Raw genomic sequence first — 17,667 nt, forward strand, 5'->3', positions numbered from 1 at the left:
TAGTGATATTACTATTATGTTTATTTTTCCACATGATTAGGAAAAAAGGAAAAGAACCTATATGTTCTAAAATATTTATAGTGGTTCTCTTTTATGATGGCAAAGAACTGGAAATTGTGGGTATGCCCATCAACTGAGGAATAGCAAAACAAGTAATGGTATATGACAGTGAAAAAATATTATTGTGCTATAAGAAATGATGAGCTAAATAATCTCAGATAAACATGGATAGATTTACACAAAATAATGAAGAGTGAAATGAGCAGAGCCAAGCGAAAATTTTATATATTTACAGTACTAGCAATAGTTTTAAAAACAACCTTGAGTGAACTAAGTCATGAAAAAAAAATGCATGCAGGGAAAAAACCTTAAATACAAATATGTATAAAATAGCCTCACATAGATATACATATCTTTTTCTAATGATTGTTATCTGGGAAAAGAGTGGTTGGTGGAAAGGAAACTAGGAAGGAAAAAAGTTAATATCATATCATGTTTCCCCGATAATAAGACCCATCCCGAAAATAAGCCCTCCCCTTACTGTGTAAGATTCCTCTAAAATAAGCCCTCCCCTGAAAATAAGCCCTATTGATATTGCTACTGTAGTGAAGGTGATCCCCTGCGCTACACACTATATGACGGTACCCTCTGTATGCACCATCCCCTCCCCCCTTTTTCCTCTTCCCCCCGGCCAGTGAAACGCACACTGCGCTCTGAGCTGCATCCAATCAGAGCTGCAGCAGTGAGCGTGTCATCCTGTTCTTCCCCAGTGATTTGCTTGCTGGTACCATTGAGAGCATTGCAGCAGAGGAGAGCTGAGGCAGGACAACATAAAAACCCTGTATGTAAGCAGGAGTGAGGGGGCATGATGGAGGATAAAAGGGGCATGATGGAGGATAAAAGAAGAACTCAGGGGGCATGATGGAGGATAAAAGAAGAACTCAACCAGCACTCACTGCGCTAAAGAAATGAAGAACTTCCTTGCAGAGAGAAGAATAGATCAAATAATGATTACTGCAGGAATGACTGCCTATCTCCAGACCCTTGATATTGCAATAAACAAGCCATTCAAGGACCATTTGCGCATGGAAGTCAATGACTACATTGAAAATAGAATGGAAAGAAATCAGCGTGGAAACTTTGTGAAGCCCTGTCTGCAAGAAGTCATGACTTGGGTGAAGAAGTAATGGGATAAAATTACTGACAGCTGTGTCGCCAAGGCACTATGAGCAGGTTACATGGACAAGACATGTTCATTTAAAGAGAGCTATATTGCTGGACATGACAGATTGGGTCCACTTCTTCTGAAGGAAATAGAGGCGCAAGACATCCAGGATGGAATTCAGGGTATGGACACTTATGACGATGTTGTTGAAAAAGATGACATGATCATTATTGAATAAAGGTACTTTTTTTGGTTCACATTTACCTGTTTATTAAAATTGCTGTCAATATTCATTAAAATAAGCCCTCCCCTGAAAATAAGCCCTCTGGTGGGTTTTTTCTGTCCAAAAAAACCCTAATAAGACAGTGTCTTATTATCGGGGAAACACGGTAAATTTGGAGTTTCATATATAATCATCTTTCTATTCTGTTATGGAAATGTTTGCTTTATTTCTTAAGTTCAGAATAAATTAAGTAAAAATTTAAGAAAAAGAAAAGAAAAATAAATTGAAGAAAATAAAAAGGAAATTGAAGTCTCTGTAAATAAAATTTAAAATTAGTTCTTAACTCCAGATACAGCAGAGGCAGAAAATGTCCTAACTATGAGATTTAAGAAATTTGATTCTAATAAAATCCCATAATCCAAACCAAAGCAAATTATCACCAGCTACTAGATAAACACTAGACTTTTCAAGCCCTGATGATATATATAAGATATAGTTAAAAAGGCTATATAATGCTACGTTTTTTAAAAGGTAGAATTATATATATATTTTTAAAAAGCACATAATTTAGAAGCACTGCAGAATTTACATGAACTGATTTAAAATGAAGCTGAACTAGGAAAATAACATATGACAAAAGACAATAGAAATGGAAAGAAACAGTCCAAAACAACTACACCAAAAAAACCAATATATCATCAAAACTTGATCCTACACAGTAGAATGTTTCATATAACATTAGATTTTTTTTAAAAATGTTCATTAGTTTCCATCCCATCCCCCATTTACTCTTTATTTTAAGAGAGAGTTCTTTAGGAGAGGATGGGAAAGAAAAGAGGAAAGAAGGGAAAACAAAATGTATTATCTACTATTTACAAGTACTGTGCTAATAAGGACTTTATAAATACTCTTTCATTGATATTCACAAAAACCCTGTGTGGTTATTATCAAAGCTTTATAACTGAGGCAGATAACAGTTAATTCAGATATTTCAGACTAAAGGCCCATCATTTTATTCACTTTTGACATATAGCTTGCTTCTTCTAAAGGTAAAAAGAGATAAGGAAATATAAGTAATATAAAAAGAATACAAACTGATGCAAAGCAAAGTAAAAAGAAATAGGAAAATAACATATATGACTATAACAATATATGTGGGAATAATAATAAATAAAAACACAAATTAATGCTGTTGTTACAAAGACCAAGCTTGATCCCAAAGATGATATGAAAAAACATTTCCTTTCATGACAGAGTTAAGCAATATACTGTCAGACTTGGCTGATGATGGTAAGTTTTTCTGAACTGCTCCTATTCCTCACTTCCCCCCTTTCTTTTGTTATTAGGATTGGCTTAGGGTGGGAACTAGGAGGAGAATATTTTGAGAAATGAAACAAATGATAGCAATAAAAAAATTTAAAAGTTAATAACAACTCACACTTAAAAAAGAAAAAAAAAATCACCTGATTTAATAACTCCCACATAGTATCATATGTAGTTAGGACTGTTCTTAACAATTTAATATATCCTTTTTTTGTAAATGCCAATTATAAATTTTCTCTTAGTTCATCATAGGTAGTCCAGGCTTGTCCTCACAAAGTATTCAAACTATACCATAAATTAAGTCATATTTTCAAATGGAACATTATAATTAGGGATTGTGTTCCTAACCAAAGGTTCAACATTAAGTCAATCATAAATGACTACTAACAATATGTCACAGATCATGTATTTAAAGTGCTGTTTGGGGCTTTTTTTTTTAGAAAGGAAAAACTGAGCAATTATAAACTTTTCTCACTATATCCATTATTAAGGTTTTTAAAACTATGATTAATACAAGTCGTTTAATAGTATTATTATTTAAAGTTTCTATGACCCTTCTTATGATATACCCAAGAATATATTGCTTCTTAGAATTTGTTACTGAAAGTACAATCTTTCATCTGGGGAATACAAAGGAAGTGATATTGCAAAGAAAAAAGAAAAAACCAATCATATACATTTATACACAGCTAAATTGATAATTGAAGCCTTCCCCCTCTCCATGTTAAAATTACTGTGCAGTGCAAGCTAATTCTTCCCTCAGAGAATCTGAGTTAGTATTCACATACACAATTTACATGTAAAGGATAAAGCTATAAGCATCTCTACCATGAGGGCCTTTGATCCTCACTTGAGAGAACAATTCAAGATGATGCTCCTGGTAATGGCAAGGCAATTTATTGACAGAACTCCCTGGGAAGACATGTGCTTATATTAATTGGCTACTATCTTGCATACCTATGTAGTTTTAATTACTTTTCATTCCCTATTACTTTCACCCTTAAGAAACCAGCTGAGGTCTCCCCAATTAAAATTCCATACATAAGTGTCCACCTGGGCCCAAATAGTCCCATAGCACCTGGCACATATTCCCCTTGTTAGCAGGCCTCTTCACTGAAGAACATTGAAATGCTATGATTCTTACCTATTCAACAAATTACAGTACTCAAAAATCTAGAAGTAGAGTAACAATATTTTGTTTTCCTTTATTCACCACCCTAAAATTCCTCTCCAAAAGGAAATGTGTATTACTGATACATTTCAAATTTCTGTACAAAAGGGGAAAGTTGGGAAACCACCTTAGCAGTGTCACAACACTACCTCAATTAAAGAACCACAGCACCCTGATCTCCTACTATATTCAATCCTTATGGAGTCTGAGTTATTCAGAATATCTTCCTCCCTACCCCAGGCAATTGGGGTTAAGTGACTTACCCAAGGTCTCACATCTAGGAAGTGTTAAGTGTCTGAGGCCAGATTTGAACTTACGTCTTCCTGACTTCAGGGCTGGTGCTCTATTCACAGAGCCACCCAGCTGCCTCCAGAATACCTTTTAATAAATCTCTTTTAGATTCCCGAGTCATGTATGTACCTGTTTATTTTTACTTTTACCCTTCCCTTTCTGTAGTCACTCACTTGGAGATGATCATATGAAGCAGATGAATTCAAAGTGAGTAGGAGGGCACTCATAGAAATAGGAGATTTCTGGTTAAAAACACAAACAAAACAATAGAACAAACAAAACCAATGCAGTCAAGATTAGAAAGAAAGCAAAAAGCTTAGAAAAATTTTATAGCAAATATTTCAGATAAAGGCTTCATTTCTAATATATAAAAAAATTGAGTCAAATTTATAAAAATACAAGTCATATGACAAATGGTAAAAGGATATGAACAATTTTCAGACGGAAATTAAAGTCATCTATAGTCATATGAAAAAAATGCTCTGAATCACTATTGATTAGAGAAATGCAAATTAAAACAACTCACACCTCTCAGATTGGTTAAAGTAATAGGAAAAAGATAACAAAATGTTGAAGAGGATATAGTAAAACTGGGACACTAATGCATTGTTGGTGGAGTTGTAAAATGACCCAACCATCCTGAAGAACAATTTGGAACTATGCTCAAAGGACTATAAAACTTGTGCATAGACTTTGATCCAGCAGTATTTCTATTGTGCTAGTATCCCAAAGAGATCATTAAAAAAAAAGGAAAGGACCCACATATGCAAAAATATTTGTAGTAGCCCTTTTGTAGTGGCAAGATGCCTATCAGTTGGGGAATGGCTGAATAAGTTATGGTATATGATCGTCATGGAATATTATTGTTCTATAAGAAATGATCAACAGAATGATTTCAGAGAGGCCTGGAGAGACTTACGTGAACTGATTCTAAGTGAAGTGAGTAGAAACCAAGAGAACCTTATATACAGCAACAAGAAAATTATGCAATGATCAATTCTGATGGACATGGCTCTTTTCAACAATTAGGTGATTCTTTTGATGGAGACAACCATCTGCAACCAGAGCACTGTGGAAACTGAGTATGGATCACAACATAGTATTTTCACCTTTTTTTGTTGTTGTTTGTTTTTTGTTTACTTTCTCATTTTTTTTCTTTTTGATCTGATTTTTTTCTTTGTGCAGCATCATGACAAACGTGGAAATATGCATAGAAGAATTGCAAATGTTCGACATATATTGAATTACTTGCTGTCTAGGTGAGGGAGTGGGGAAAAGGGAAAAAAATTTGGAACAAGTCTTTGCAAGGGAGAATGCTGAAAACTATCTTTGCATATATTTTGAAAATAAAAACTATTATTTAAAAAAAAAAAAAACTTTCAAGCATTCATTTTAGAAAGCTAATGTACCAGTAATAATAGACTGCCTTTTAATTAATAGGAATTTAGAAGGCATTTTCTAAAATGATACATGTCTGGCATCTTAAAAATTGTTTAGAAAAGCCTGAACTGTTACTTCCTTTTTCCTCTCTTTAAATTTCCCCACAGCAAGCCTTAATGATGTACTTTTAACATCTGAGCCAGAGTTTCCTCACTTGTAAAATATGAATAACGATACTGTCACTACCACCCTCAAAGGACCTTTATGTGAAAAATATTGTGTAATCCTTAAAGTATATATATAGTAGTTTTTTCAAATACCTGTAGTTCAATTACTTTGTCAACAGGTGGCATACTCACAGCTAGGTAAAACCAGTAAATGAGAAAGTATAGGCAGCAAAAATAAAATGAAAGTCATCAGCTCTGCTGAATGAAGTACAATAAAGCAGGAAAAGATGGAAATAACATTTATCTTTCTCTTCCTCAAATGTAATCTAATTCTGATTGTGAATGACATTCCACAGGGGTATTACAAAATTCTCAAAAAGTAGTTTTTAAAAATTTGCTATCTCAAAAAACATCTTGACATATTTAATTTTTTTTTTAAATTGAAAAACTATTTTCAATATAATTGATTTCCTTTGAAGACTTACGTATTTTATATATTTAAAAATATCCTGGGATAGGACTCAAAAAACTTTTTTTAAAAAATTAATGTTAACATCTTACATCAGTTACTCTATAAACCTATCACTTGTGTTTGCTGATTTGTTTGAAAGTCTTCAAATATTCAAAGTTGTCAAATACATTGATACTTTGGGTGTGCAGTGGATTGGAAATTACCTCAGAAGTTTGAAACTCCTTCCAATTAACTAATTCCACAAATTCACCTGAGGCAAAAGAAGTATCCTTTTTTTCCCCAAGGTATTTCTCATCTGGACTCAAACTGAAAACATTCCTGGTAGATCCTTCAAAGACAAGATCAGACTGGCTTTAAAAAAAATTTCTGACTTGGAATGTCCCTTTCCCAGAATTTCAGGAGGAAAAAAGAATACAAAAGTGAATAAACAAGAATAAAAAATTTAAAAATCAAAAACAAAAAATTCTGAGAAAGCATCTAAAAGATTCGCCAGTCAAAGAGATCCACAATACAAAGTTAAAAACCCTTGATAATTTAGCAGAAAAATATTACAATTTTCCTCCCATCCACCCAAATAAACACTGGTAATAATGCCAGGCTATGTGGTAATTCATTCAGTCATATCAAGATTCTAAAAGTAGAGAACAAAAGAGAGCTGAAGCAGCAAGAAGGAAAAGGAGTAGAAGGGGAAAGAGGAAGAGATGAGGCGAGATCAAATGCCATGCTTTTCTTTATTTAAAAAAAAAAAAAACAGGAGATATTTTGCTTTATGGAAAATGTATTTAAGTGACCTACAACCAAGGTTTTATGATTTTATTTCATAAAAAAGGTGTGAAGATTACTGTTTAAAATTATCCCTCTAATGATTTCAGAAAGGCCTGGAGAGACTTATATGAACTGATGCTAAATGAAATGAGCAGGACCAGGAGATCATTATATACTTCAATAACAATACTATATGATAATCAATTCTGATGGAGATGGCCATCTGTAGCAATGAGACGAACCAAATCAGTTCCAATAGAGCAGTAATGAATCGAACCAGCTACACCCAGCGAAAGAACTCTGGGAGATGACTATGAACCACTACATAGAATTCCTAATCCCTCTATTTTTGTCTGCCTGCATTTTTGATTTCTTTCGTAGGCTAATCGTACACTATTTCCAAGTCCGATTCTTTTTGTACAGCAAAATAACTGTTTGGACATGTATACTTATATTGTATTTAATTTATACTTTAACATATTTAACATGTATTGGTCAACCTACCATCTGGGATTGGGGGAAGGAGGGGAAAAATTGGAACAAAAGGTTTGGCAATTGTTAATGCTGTAAAATTACCCATGCATATAATTTGTAAATAAAAAGCTATAATAAAAAAAAATTACCCCTCTAAAATTTTTAACAAAAAAATTAAAATTTGATGAAAATTAATCCTTTTGTTATATGGCAATTAAATATTTGGGAAAATCTCAGGATCAGCAATTAAAAATTTGAAGTTAGCTTTTACTTCCGCAGAACATTGAGGGTGGATAGTATACTGAAGAAATTACAATAATGTAAAAAAAAAAAAAATCAATAAAAATATTTTTAAGAGATCTCATTGATGAGGAGCAGCTTATTTAAACACCCATCATATCTGGCTACTGGTATTGATGGTAACTTTTTAAGTTGGCATTTTCTATTCCAAAAGGATCATCAAAGGCCTCTTTATTCCTAAATAAACTCTATCAGTAGCTTCGTATATTATAATTATATAGTAAGGTCACTCAGATGCATCTGACAAGTTCTTACAACCAGGAAGCTAGGAAGGGTACTTCAGTCAGATAATTCTTTGAAGGTGTATTCCTTATTCCTTCCATGGATACAGTGAAGAATATAGTCAAATTCTTATTTTGATCAATTCTCAATGTACTTCCACAACCAATACGCTAAATTAAGGCTTTCTTGCAGGTCTCTTTACATGTTATGAGCATTAATGCAATAGTTGGCCTATCCATTTAATACTGCTCAATCTCCCTCTTAGCACTTATAAAAGAAATCAGTTCAATTCCAACAATATTGATACAATAAAATGAAAGTATAAATCTGAACTATCCAAAGTGAGTAATCTCACTAATTTCCTTACTTTGTTGCAGTCAGGCTTTTATTAAGGAAGTATTTATTTCAATTATGCACTTCAAAGTTAGAAACCTCACCAAACACAAAGAAGCAATGATGTTAAGACTTAGAAGCTTAGAGATTAGTAATTCAAACCTGTACTTCAAGCATCCTCTCAAAAAATCCCTGACAGGTGATCATCAATCAAACATTTTTGTATCTATTACAGGCTAAGCAATGTGCTAGGTGCTGGGGATACCAAGAAAAAAAAATGAAATACTCCATCCTCAAGGAATTTGTTATATTGAGAGTACATATACACACATTGAAGTTTACAAAAAACATAAATCTAGACTTATATCATATCACCAAGATACAACACCATGGCTGAATAGCTCTAAGTGGCAGTTATTGCCTATAAGGAAATATTCGCCTCCCTGAAACAGCCACAAAATGGATTCATGACATAGGAAAGCAAGAATTGATACAAAAGTACTATAGTCAAGTAATGACAAATGAACAAAAAGTATTAAAAGAATATATCTGATACTCTTGGTGGCAATGACAGTTTTCCCATCAAGGATATAAGAAAAACCTGAAAGTAAAAAGTCGAGAATGAGAATTAACAATATTGTCAACCGCTATAGAGGTCAGGAAATATACAGTGCAAGAAAAAGCCATAAAATTTGCTAATCACGGGTAATCTTACAGAAAACAGGTTCACAATTGAGTAGTTGACAGGTAACTGAAGATATAAAAGTATTTGTGAACAATAAGGAAGACCATGCATAAGGACAGACTGAAAATTATGAAGAAAACCTTTCTCCCCATCAGCATGGGTATGAAACACAGTATATATCTTTCCAGATTCAAATGATGCATTGTAATGAACAGTATCACTACCCCTTTTCTTTCTTTTTAACCTCACAAGAAGGGAATTTCCTAGAAGAAAAGTGACTTAGAATACATTTGGAAATGGTGATATAAAAGATAGCAACTAAATTATTTTTAAAATAGGGAGAGAAAAGAGATAATAATAAAGAGCAAGCTCCTGGAGGAGACTGGGGGAGAGAATCAAGAGCACAAGAAAGGGATTGGCATTTGCAAAAAGAAAAACAATCTTAATTCTAGACTGGAGTAAAGGAGGATAAAAGAGGATTATACTGAAATGATTTGGAGTTGCAGAGATGCAGGACATATTGTGAAGGGCACCTTCAATTTTTGAATATTTGGTGAGGCCTTTTCACAGAGAAGCTGGTGAGACAATTGGTCTAGGTGGCTTGAAGAGACCAGATGCTGAGAGATTATGACAGTCAACAGGGAATAAAAGGATTGGCAAGAACTAACAAAGGCTCAAGTGAGTTTGTTTACATAAGAAATTTGCAGTGGAAGTCAAGATACTTATATAATTTCTTCCATCAGCATTAAGAAGACAAACAGCAGAATCCAGATTGTTGTTTGGACAAAAAAGGACAAGACAGGATTGAAGGGCAGAAGATAGTATGAAGTTGAATTTAACTATCAGGTCAAGATTTGGAAGGATGGAAAGTAAGCCAAATGATAACTTAGGAAAGGAAGAAAAGACTGAGTGATTTTGAGGCTTCAATGAGTAAACTAAATAGGTTTATGAGGAATTAGCAAAGGGAGTGACTGGAAGAACAGGAGGTTATGGTGAGATAGATGAATATCAGTTATGGATAGTTAAAGATGAACACTTTCTGTGTGATAAGATCAAGAAAATCAACATACTTGCATGTACCTTCAGTAGGATGAAGTCATGATAGATGAGAATGATAATGAATTGAGAAGCAAGTGTATTGAAGAAATACCAATTTTCAAATTGAACTCTTCCAAGTAAAAGGTAAGTGTTAGAGAAAAGACAAATTGTGTGCTAGGTATTAAACTCCTGAAAAAGAGTCACTTGTGAGCCAATAGTAACCATGAGATTAGGGATCGAGTGATTATGATAAATGGCAATTTATTTGAAAGCTGCAAAGCTAGTCAGTCATTTGCCCCCAGGTGAATCATTTAGGGCATAGACCCAGGAAGACTTGCTCATTATGTACTTTCTTACCTGAGTAAAACCAATCTCTTGATTCGAATACTATGCCTCCAAGCAGATCTTTTGCTCAAGATCAGATTGAACTCAGCCCAAAACAAATCGATTTAACCCCCAGGACCTAAGTACAGCTATCCTACAGTCCAGAAAAATCAACAATACAGATGGCTTGGGGCAGCAATTACAGGATCAACACTGACACTAATGCAAATTAAGCTGGTGTCAAGGCCCACAAGGATGAATGAGTGAGTAGTACCTGGAACCAGCACCTACCCTTGGTGAGAATAGGGACCTACCTCTTGGTAGGAATTACTGTGACTACTGACTAGTCAAGTCATTGGATGTCAGAGAACAGGGTGTAGGGTGGGGATGGGATTAGTGATAATAGGGAGAGGATTGTAGTAGTAGGCAGCAAGTGAATGATCTAGGGGCTTTATCCTCACATAGGCAGTGACCTGGATGGAAAGGGTCTCCCCACGAAGCTTGACCAGCTGTCCAGAGGGGAAGATCTGACTGTGCAGGGCAGAATTCACAAATTATTTTTAAAAAGGGAAAAAAAAACAGATAAATTTGAATCTTTTCTTTTTAAATCTTAAGTGTTCCATTTCCATCAGATCAGAACTGGAAGGAATGAAGCACAAAAGAGATGTTGCTAAGTGACAGTGATAGGGGGAGAGTTGGGAAGTGAGGAGCAAGAAGCATTCTTAGTCCTCCTCATAGCCCAATGTACTCCTCTAGTATGAGCGAAGGTATATCCAGTAGTAGGGAAGGTGGCCAAAGATTCATTGTTGTCTAGTAAGGAACAGATTTCTGTGATTATATGGAAACTGAAGCAACATGAGAAGGGAAGGGCTAATATAATGGCCAGTCTTTTATCAAGAGAATCAAAAACTGCATTCAAATCAGATTGTCCTAACTACATTAGATAAAATCTAGATATGACTAGATAAAATCAAGTATTTAAAGATGTATAATCACCAATTACAAGTACAAAAAAGTGTATAGTACAAGACATACTAATAAAACAGAAAAATCTTGTCAACAATTCATGTTTCGATACTAGATTCAAAGATATGTTAAGTTATAACATTGTAAAGTTACAAAATAAGCAGCATTCATGGAAGATATATATTAGAAAGACTTTTTTAAATGTTGCAAAATCTACAAATATTGTAGGTGTTTGGTTTAGAAATGTTACTAATCATATGCCTCCTGCAACATATTAGCAAGATTTCCTACATAACTGATTTCTTGCACCTTCCTCAAACATCAAAAAATCTAGTTTAGATTTTGGTAATACTGACAAAAATAAAGCCTTAGAAGCAGCAAAAAAATGCTATTAGCAATAAATGAGACTAATTTGATGATGTAACTAAGTTGTTATCAATGACTTTGGATTCTTTCCCCTCTATATTTTGGCTCCTCTTTTAAGAATGAGGGCTTTCTGGATCAAGTTAACTCTGTCCAAGACAAGTCTAGAAAAAAATCTTAACTTAGATTTGATATAACAAAATATCCTGTCAAGTTCTTGTCTATTTGTCATTAGCAAAACGTAGAAATGTTAGCTTTTTAGCACAATGCTCTGTACACGGATGCCATGTTTGAGTCTAACTAAATTCCAGTTTAGAGAAAAGGATTGAGAAAAATTAAGGAAGAAAAATGGGAAAAGGATATGATATCTAGTAGGTATCATAATTTGTGGTAACAAAGAACTGTTAAAAAAAAAAAGTGTCCATCAATTGTGAAATCAGTAAAGCATAAATCAGTGTAAAGAATTCAAAGAATGCTAAAATGTATAGAACTACATAATGAAATAAACAGAGTACAGAAAACCGTATACATAATAATAGAATGTAAATTTCTTGAGAGTAGAGATTTGCTTTAGTCTTGGTATTCACAGTGCCTAACAAATGCTAAACTTTATTGTAGGTATTAAGTAAATGCACTCTGATTGACCAATGACAAAAAATGCAAATTGGAAATATTAAAAAACAAAAAAAGAAACGAAATGACAATGCAATAATCACGACCAAGCTTGACCCCAGAAAAGAACTTAGACAAAAGCATCCCTTTTCCATTGTAGAAGGAAAGCCTATCAGTGTGGAATATTGCATTTGCTCTCATATTCTGTTGTTGATTTGCTGATATTTCCTTCCCCCCACCCTCCCCCCCATGTTTAAAAAATTCTTTGTCAAAAGGGTTGGCTTCCAGGGCAAAGGAAGGGAAAGGGATCGATTTGGAAAAGAATCATGTAAAAACAAAAGGGATCAACAAAAATAAGAACATTTAAAAATAGAATATGTGATACTTTCTATCAATCTTTCCCTAATGGAGTTTAAAGTTCTTTTCTATTATTAATTTATTACAGAGATTGGGTGTTAATTGTTCCATGGTCAGGCCTAGAAGAATGAGATGGAAATTCTCAGGATATATATCTTTAAATAAAATTCCCTTGCAATAAATAAATCAGTTACTTTCTACTGATTCAATTATAGCAAAATATAACATATTCTACTATACCTCTATTCTAAAATACATGCAAAAGCACTTAAAGAAGAGGTAAGGAAGACTATGAAATTAAAACAATACAATCAATCCTGACCTGGACAAAGTCCAATTTATACATGCTTTTCTTCAAAGTTCTTTCCACTCATTTTTCATAGTACCTTCAATAAGTATCATTCTCATTTACATGAATAAAATTCATCTTAGAAAGGGAATCACTTTCCCAAGGTCATACCAGAAGTCAATAAAGCAAGAATTAGCAAGATACTATCTCATTTTAAATATCTTACATCAACTTTTCTCCCTTCCAAAACTCTGACATTCAAAATATACTTAGACAAACAAGTCAAAATTCTCTCTAAATTAAAAATAAAATTAGTATTAGTTTTATACTAAAAGATTAAAAGAACACAAATCCAATTCAATTAATTTAAATTTATGTTTATGAAAATGAGTACTATATTTAAGACTAATGCCTTACATGACGAATGTTAGGGATAAGAAGAAAATAACGGAAATAAGCCTGGCCTCAAAGAGCTACAAGAATATAACCTAAGCAAGAAAAGACCACTAACAGCCAAGAGAGTTAAGTATAAGTCCACGTCTAAAGAGCACTGAAAAAAGAAGTAGTCATAAGTATATAAAAGATAAGTAGAATAGAAAGCTCCTATGAAGAATACTGAAAGAATATTCTTGCTTATTGGTATAGAATGATTAAATGTGACTAATTCTATTATACTAAAGCAGAAAAAAAATGGACTTAGGTTTTTAGAAAGGTTTCTTAAAGGTTAAAATCTAAATTTTTTATTTAACCTGTTAACTAAAAACCTGTAACACCTCTTTTCTAAACATTCCAATTAATAAAGGTTTTAGCTTCAAGAATTGTTGAAAGTGAATTATAGAGATAAAACTAAGGAGAGAATATTTCTAGCAGAATATTCTAAAACCTTGACAAATAAGTTTTTCGAGGACAACCTCTACTGATGGGAAATTTAATGATGGTATGACAAGAGGAAAAAAACAATGAAAACTGGCTCTAAGAAGTGCTGTTTTAGGATATATGAATATAATTTCTGAGTAAGACAGCCTTGCAAAGAAATCTTATAATAAAAAGCCTGATTACCCAAATAAAATAAAGTTTTTCTTAGGAAAGCTATTTTGAATAGAATTACTCTAACATGTTTGAACATGCATTCTAAAATAGACATATATCCTTAGTAATAATTAAAATATTTGATTTCCACTAAATACAAAATCTCTTCAAAAATTCCCTTGTGGAGGGATAATGTCGTGTAGAAATTATCCTGGCATGGATTCTGTCAATGCGAAGTTATTATTAAATAAAATAAAATTTATTATAAAAAAAAAAAAAATTCCCTTGTGGAAATACTAAAGAGTACACTGAATAAAAAAGTATGTGTTCAGAATACATACAACATGTTAATGACATTGGTTTTGATATATTAAAAAAAAAAAAGCTTTCTCCTTTATAATTAAAATTTCTAATATTTAGGATTTTTTTTTAAATTTCCAAAACAGATTATATATTAGTTTCAGTTTACAGCCTATGACCCACAAATCTGAATAATGTGTAAGTAAAGATTCTCTTGAGTTGGGGGGAGGGAGGACTCCCCCTTTTAAAAAAGAAATCCCAGAGTACAGAAATCTGATCTTCCAAAATGGGAGGTTGGTAGGGAGAAAGAGAGAAGGAGGAGCTAGACTTAACTAATTGGAGCTGAGTTAGCCCCCTTAGCTCTAACACCCTTCCAAACTGTCTTAACCCTGACATCTGCAACCTACAAGAATAATTATCAATGACACTAGAAGAGTCTCAGGCAAAATTTCAAATAAAAATGTTTCTCTTAGTCTTTCTTCTTTTTCACTCATCTCCCCCAATCCATTTATTCTAATCTAAACTCTAAATTCTAATCTCAGTTGGGTGGTACACAATAATTCATACTAAAGTGTGATAGAAGTTTACCTCCCAGAGGCTATTTGCTTTTAAAAGGTCAAGTAAAATACCCATAAGAAATAATTCAGGCCTATCTATCTACCACCTCTCCATCCCCCACAAAATGTTATTCTTCTGACCCCTCCTCAGCCTAGTAAAACAAAGAGATGCTCATAGGGAGAAAGCTTGGGTGACATGAAATCCCCTACGTATAAAAATAGTACTAGTTCTAATAAACTTTCTTCCATGGGAAGAGGGAGACAGTGAAGGGTACCAAATGCATCAGATTCTCAGGCGCTTAAATGCCCAAACTTAAAACAGGAAGCCTAATTGTAAAAGTTCCTTTTCTAAATAGGTCCAGCCTTTGCGCTCCGCCTTCACAAGGGCCAGGAAAGCTGCTGTAAATAGCACGATCTTCCTTCCTACCTTTTCCCAAAAGCACTTAATTGACATAATTTGGGAGACCCTCTTCCCATCTCTGGGGACCTGGAGGGCGGTCTCCGAGGAGAAGGCGGCATCCTTCAGACAGCTCACACTATCAGCAGTGTGCCTAGCTCCACGTTTCTCAACAGAGTATTCTTCGGAAGACAATAATGGGATGGAGAATGAATCCTACTGCAAGAAAACGGTGAGAAGGGGAGGGGAAATCTCCTCTGCGGGCGCGGGGGGCTGGGGAGCGTGTTTTCATTCGTGACACGGGAGGAGGGACGGAATGGGGGAGGGCAAGAAAGGAGAGTCTGGCAGACGAGGCGCTGCAGCTGCAGTCTAGGCTCTGGTCCTCTTTCTCTTCTCGTTACAGACAGGTGGTGGTGGCAGAGGTGGCGGCGGCCGAGGGAAAAAGGGAGGGGAATCTCCCTACACCGCCACCATCCGTACAAAAAGCGTAGGGAGCTCCCCCAGGAGAGGGAGAGAGCGAGCGGAGCGCGCGAGCAAATCCTCCCTCCTAGCCCGGGGGACCGACCCACCCGCACGCGCGTGGGCGAAGTGAAGGCGGAGGAGGCGGAGGCGCCGCCGCGGCGCCTCCATCATCACTGTCTCCGCAGCAGGCTTGCGCGGGCCCCACAGGCCTCTCCGAGCCTCTGAGTCCGCTGCGCAGCAGCGGAGATCCCACCCCCGCGCCGCTCCGACCCAAGATGGCGGCCGGCGGCCACCACCGCGCCGCACCATCCCACCGTTCTCTCCTCCCTCCCCTCCCCCCCGGGGGGCTCCGCGCGCCCGCCGGACGCCCCCGCCGGGCCCTCAGCCCCACTCCCGCTTCCCCACCCCCGGAACCAGGCGGCTCGGGGACGCGAGGCAGGAGGCCGAGCCGGCGGCACGGCTGAGGGGAGAGAGGGGGCGCTTACCGTGTGTGGTGCGGGAGTGGCCTTACTGGGGCACTGAGGAGGAGGAGGAGAAAGAGGAGGAGGAAAAGGAGGAGCAGGAAAACACCGCGGCAACTGGGACGACAGCGGCTCCCATAGCGGAGCAGGCGCCTAGGCTGCGGGGAGGGAGGAAGGGAGAGAAGGAGGGAGGAGGGCGGGGGGCTCGAGAACCCGCCGCGTTGCCTCATGGGTAGATTCCAGGTCAGCCCCAGCCAGCCCGACTCCTTTCTTTCCTGTTAGGGGAGGGCAGAGGAGGGGAGGGAAGGGGGAAGTGGGGGAAGGGCGACACAGCATGTGCCTTGCTCACCCCTGTTCGAGGCATCCATTCCCCTGGGGCCCCAGGAAGGCCATGTGTTGCCCGATGGGGGGTTCTAGATATCCTAGGCAAGATGGAGGCTTCCTCTGGTGGGTGCCTCCTTCAAAGTTGTGGGTTCAGCCTACCCAAAATGAGGGCTGCTGGTGCAATCTCAAAACAGAAACCTGGGTACTGGATCCTCCCTAGGAATGGATCTGAACAGGCCTAGGAAATGGAAAGATCAAGGCCATCATGGGAAAAGTCAAGCTCGAAGGGAAAACAATCCTGGAAGAGGGAGAGCAGTGAGACCAGTTACAAAGGAACAAATAAAAGAGCAATTCAGACTTAATCTTGAATCTGGAAAGATGGGGTTTATTTTTTTTAATGGATGGAAGTGCCAGCTAGCCCTTCTAAGCTTTGCCACCTCCATGGACTTTAAATCCTATTTCTTTAGAAAAAGGGAACCAAGTACTTGTAGAGAGCATTACTTTGTTAAGATATAAAATATAATCAAAAGAAAAACAGCAAGTTCTCAACTAATATAGGCATAAACACTTGCTTGCAGAAATAAAAGGAATCAGCCTTTTCTAGATTTTCCTATTGCAGTCAATGATACTGACTTTGGATTTGGAATCAGATTCTGAGTTATACCATTTATTACTCATGGGAGTTTAGATCTGTCACTTCACCTAGCCACACCTCAACTTAAACATCTATAAGAAAACTGAACTTAGTGATTTTTTAAGACTCATTCATTTCGATTCAAAATTAAAGGTCAGGTAAGTCAGGTATTGTTCTATATTTTGTGAAGTTTTTCTAATCTATAGGCTCAACACTCTCTTCCTTTATAGAACCATAGAGGTACAAAGAATATCAGAGGACCTCTATCTGAACCCTTAGGAAATCTGAATTAGCCTTCCCTAATCTAATTTATCTGACAAGTAGAAAATTAACTCTTTGAGGGCAGAGAATGTTTTCTTTTTGGCCCTGTGTTTTAAGCACTTAGCACTACTTGGCAACTTTAGAGACTTTGTCTGAATTGATAATTCTACTTGATGACCTCTCAAGATGTGCAATTAATATGTGACCTTGGGCAAATCATTTAACCTCTATTCTAGATTGAATCAAAAATCTGTTTATCTGCCATTTCTTTCCATTGACCATAATTGTACCTTTTAGAGCCAAGCAAAATAAGTCTAATCAA

At 36.1% G+C, this 17,667-nt stretch overlaps 1 protein-coding gene across 6 annotated transcripts in view; it reads right to left on the reverse strand.

Moving 5' to 3' along the window:
- ZNF280D (zinc finger protein 280D) overlaps positions 1-16,346 on the reverse strand; it is a 94,526-nt gene extending 78,180 nt beyond the window's left edge. For 3 of the 6 annotated variants that reach the window (XM_051980711.1, XM_051980710.1, XM_051980714.1), the window contains exon 1: positions 16,151-16,343. The gene's annotated coding sequence lies outside the window, so the exon portion shown is untranslated. Of the gene's footprint in view, positions 1-16,150 lie in introns of all 6 variants that reach the window. The other 3 variants (XR_007951024.1, XM_051980712.1, XM_051980713.1) reach the window with 3 other exon arrangements.
- Positions 16,347-17,667: the final 1,321 nt, after the last annotated feature.

The sequence above is a fragment of the Antechinus flavipes genome, chromosome 2 (assembly GCF_016432865.1).
Source record: "Antechinus flavipes isolate AdamAnt ecotype Samford, QLD, Australia chromosome 2, AdamAnt_v2, whole genome shotgun sequence".
In the NCBI taxonomy this organism is placed as follows: Eukaryota; Metazoa; Chordata; class Mammalia; order Dasyuromorphia; family Dasyuridae; genus Antechinus; species Antechinus flavipes.